Below are 4,448 nucleotides of genomic sequence, written 5' to 3'. Positions count from 1 at the left end.
GTTTATCACAGGTCCCTGTGATCCCTGATTCAGGCTTTTAAAAACCCCATTGTATCTTCCCAATTCACATGACTATGTTTCTGGATTGATTTCTTTATTTTCTCTTCAGTTTTTCTGATGAAACTAAGTTCTTCTAGGTTAGGGGTCTGGCACTATGTAGGTATTCCTTGCCACTATTTCTTCTTTTTCCATGGAGGCTGGGTCTTATTATCACTGTCTTCAGATTCTTAAACCAGATACTCATAAGAATTACCTGCCTGGATATTGCCATTTCTTGAAAATCTGTATCAAGATTCCTGCTAATGTTGAACTCCAGTTTACCTTACAGTTCAGAGGCTCTAAATTTGACCTCCTCTGAAATCCATTCTTCTATGCATGTCTATTGTTTTGTTGGCCCTATTCATTTATAGCTTCCCTCCCTTTTTTTATCATCTTGCTGCTACAATTCCAGTATGATTTAGAGCTAATTTCCCTATAATTAGGGCTTTGTTATTTAATTCCTGGTTCTCAAATTATTCCAAGGAACAATTTAGTGGTGCATAAAAAGTTTGGAGCTGAGGGCAGATGTGCTTAGTGTGTGTCCTATCAGCCTCAGGTCTCACTTTGCTATGTCTTTATTTCTTTGGTAATTAGGGATCTAAGGTACACATTTCAAGTTAAACAGTTCTACAGTTGCATTATCTCCAGTGAATACAACTGTTTTCAACCATGATAACTTCTAAATGGAAAATAGATGCTTGTATAATCATAAAGTTGAACATGTTACACTCACTTCTAGGTCTAGCTATTTTCTCTTCTCTGAATATTCCATGCTGTCTCTCATTTCCATACTTTTGCACTTAAACTTTCCTCTTATTTTATAATATAATGATTTCTATTCCTTTAGGTATATATCCAGTAATAGAATTGATGGGTTGAATGGTATTTCTGTTTTTAGCTCTTTGAGGAATCACCACACTGTCTTCCACAATGGTCAAACTCAATTACATTCCCACCAACAGTGTATAAGCATTCCTTTTTCTCCACAATGTCACCAGCATCTATTATTTTTTGACTTTTTAGTAATAGCCATTCAGACTGGTGTTAGATGGTACCTCATTGTGGTTTTGATTTACATTTCTCTAATGATCAGCGATGGTGAGCTTTTTTCATATGATTATTGGCCACATGTATATCTTCTTTAAATTCACAATAGCAAAGACTGGAATCAACCTAAATGCCCATCAGTGATAGACTAGATAAAGAAAGGTAGGTTTACATGATAGAATACTATGCAGCCATAAGGAAAAATGAGATCATGTCCTTGGCAGGGACATGGATGGGGCTGGAGGCCATTATCCTTAGCAAATTAACACAGGAACAGAAGACCAGATAATACATGTTTTCACTTATAAGTAGAAGCTAAATGATGAGAACACATGGATACAGAGAGTAGAACAACACATATCAGGGCATTTTGGAGGATAGAGGGTGGAAAAAGGGAAAGGATGAGGAAAAATTACTAATGAGTACTAGGCTTAATACCCAGGTGATGAAATAATCTGTACAACAAAACCCCATGACACCAGTTTACCTATGTAACAAACCTGCACTTGTACCCTTGAACTTAAAAGTTAAAAAAAAAAATTCCTCTCACTGAAACACCTTTCTTTAACTTCACAATTCTAACTATTCTTCCTTCTGCAGATTAAACATTAATGACAGGCTTCATTAGATGCTCTCCTTGGTGTTTTTAAAGATCTCTGTGCCTGCTGCTATCCTGGCACTTACCACTCTGAATCATAATTTTCTCCAGAACAGTACGCTGAACTGAGGGAGAACCATTTTGTGTCTTCATCATGACACACAGAATGTACTCAAATGCTTACCAAATGCAAGAATAGATCTTCTCCTGCTGTGGTAGTTAGAGCTTAGATGTTCCAACATAAGCTATCTATTTTACTATTATTTAGTTAAAGAACTTTTTAAAGCTATCGCACCCTGGGATATTTTATACATAGTTTTCTTAACAAAAACTTTTGAATGAAGAAATAAGTGAAGTGGAAGCACTCTTTTGACAATATTATCTCAGAAATTCCAGGTATCTTGTCCTTCATTTTACCCTGAATTTTTTGCATCACCCAAATCACATTCATACTTAAACATTTTCATAAAATTTTATAGAAATGGGGTCCTTGAGGTAAAATTATCAAACCTGAGCTGATTATTATTACCTTGCAAATGTTTTCATCTTCTCCGGAATTTACAAGTGTGCCATAACTTAACATTTCATGTGTATATGAAAATCTGGTATATGATACAGTTGCCAAGAAGGAAGAACAGATTGGGCAACCTTCTTTGTGTAGAAACCGATAAGCTGACCTTAAAATTCGTTTGAAAACTGAAGGATCTCAGACAGGCGAAATGATCTTGAAAAAGAAGAATGAAGTTGGTGGACTCACATTTCAAAACCTACTGCAGAGTACCAGTAATCAACACAATGTTGGTAGTAGCATAAGTATAGCATACAGTGAAATAGAATTTACAACACAGAAATAATACCTCACATTTCTTTTCTATTCTTTTTTTTTATTATTATACTTTAACTTTTGGGATACACTTGCAGAATGTTCAGATTTGTTACATAGGTATACATGTGCCATTGTGGTTTGCTGCACCAATCAACCTGTCATCTACATTAGGTATTTCTTCTCATGCTATCTCTACCCTAGCCCCCCATTCCCTGACAGGCTTTGATGTGTGATATTCCCCTCCCTGTGCCCATATGTTCTTATTGTTCCACTCCCACTTATGAATGAGAACATGTAGTGTTTGTTTTGTGTGTTTTTTTTTTTATTTATTTTGTGTTAGTTTGCTGAGAATCATGGTTTCCAACTTCATCCATGTCCCTGCAAAGGACATTAACTCATTCTTTTTTATGGCTGTATAGTATTACGTGTGCCACATTTTCTTTATCCAGTCTATCATTGATGGGCATTTGAGTTGGTTCCAAGTCTTTGCTATTGTGAATAATACTGCAGTAAACACACATGTGCATGTGTCTTTATGTAGTAGAGAAATTATAATTCTTTGTGTATACACAGTAATGGGATTGCTGGGTCAAATGGATTTCTAGTTCTAGTTCCTTGAGGAATCACCACACTGTTTTCCACAATGGTTGAACTAATTTTGTGTAAAAGTGTTCCTATTTCTCCACATCCTCTCCAGCATCTGTGGTTCCCTGACTTTTTAATGATAGCCATTCTAACTGGTGTGAGATGGTATCTCATTGTGGTTTCGATTTGCAATTCTCCAACAACCAGAGATGATGAGCTTTTTTTTCATGTTTGTTGGCCACATAAATGTCTTATTTGAAAAGTATCTGTTCATATCCTTTGCCTACTTTTTGATGGAGTTGTTTTTTTATTGTAAATTTGTTTAAGTTCCTTGTAGATTCTGGATATTAGCCCTTTGTCAGATGGATAGATTGCAAAAAATTTTCTCCCATTTTCTAGGTTGCCTGTTCACTCTGATGATAGTTTCTTTTGCTGTGCAGAAGATCTTCAGTTTGATTATATCCCATTTGTTGATTTTGGCTTTTGTTGCAATTACTTTTTGTGTTTTAGTCATGAAGTCTTTGCCCATGCCTATGTTCTGAACGGCATTGCTAGGTTTTCTTCTAGGGTTTTTATGATTTTTAAGTCCTATGTTTAAGTCTTTAATCAATCTTGAGTTAATTTTTGTATAAGGTATAAAGAGGGTTCCAGTTTCAGTTTTCTGCATACAGCTAGCCAGTTTTCCCAACACCATTGATTAAATAGGAAATCCTTTCCTCATTGCTTTTTAAGTAGTTTTTTCTAATTCAGTGAAGAAAGTCATTGGTAGTTTTATAGGAATAGCATTGAATCTATAAATTACTTTGAGCAGTATGGCCATGTTAACGATATCGATTCTTCCTGTTCATGAGCATGAAATGATTTTCCATTTGTTTGTGTCCTCTCATTTCCTTGAGCCGTGGTTTGTATTTCTCCTTGAAGAGGCCCTTCACATCCCTTGTATGTTGTATTCTTAGGTATTATAACTCTTTATAGCAATTGTGAATGGGAGTTTACTCATGATTTGGCTCTCCATCTGTTATTGGTGTATAGGAATACTTGTGATTTTTGCATGTTGATTTTGTATCCTGATACTTTGCTGAAGTTGCTTATTAGCTTAAGGGGTTTTTGGGTCGAAACTATAGGGTTTTCTAAATATATAAGCATGTCATCTGCAAACAGAGATAATTTGAATTCCTCTCCTCCTATTTGAACGCCTTTTATTTATTTCTCTTGCCTGATTACCCTTCCCAGAACATCCGATACTATGTTGAATAGGAGTGGTGAGAGAGGGCTTCCTTGTCTTGTGCTGGTTTTCAAAGGGAATGCTTCTAGCTTTGGCTTATTCAGTATGATGTTGGCTGTGGTTTGTCA

Source organism: Aotus nancymaae, unplaced genomic scaffold (assembly GCF_030222135.1).
Source record: "Aotus nancymaae isolate 86718 unplaced genomic scaffold, 86718_ANA_hifiasm-v0.15.2.pri h1tg000006l, whole genome shotgun sequence".
Classification (NCBI taxonomy): Eukaryota; Metazoa; Chordata; class Mammalia; order Primates; family Aotidae; genus Aotus; species Aotus nancymaae.
Note: the sequence above shows the minus strand (reverse complement) of the source record.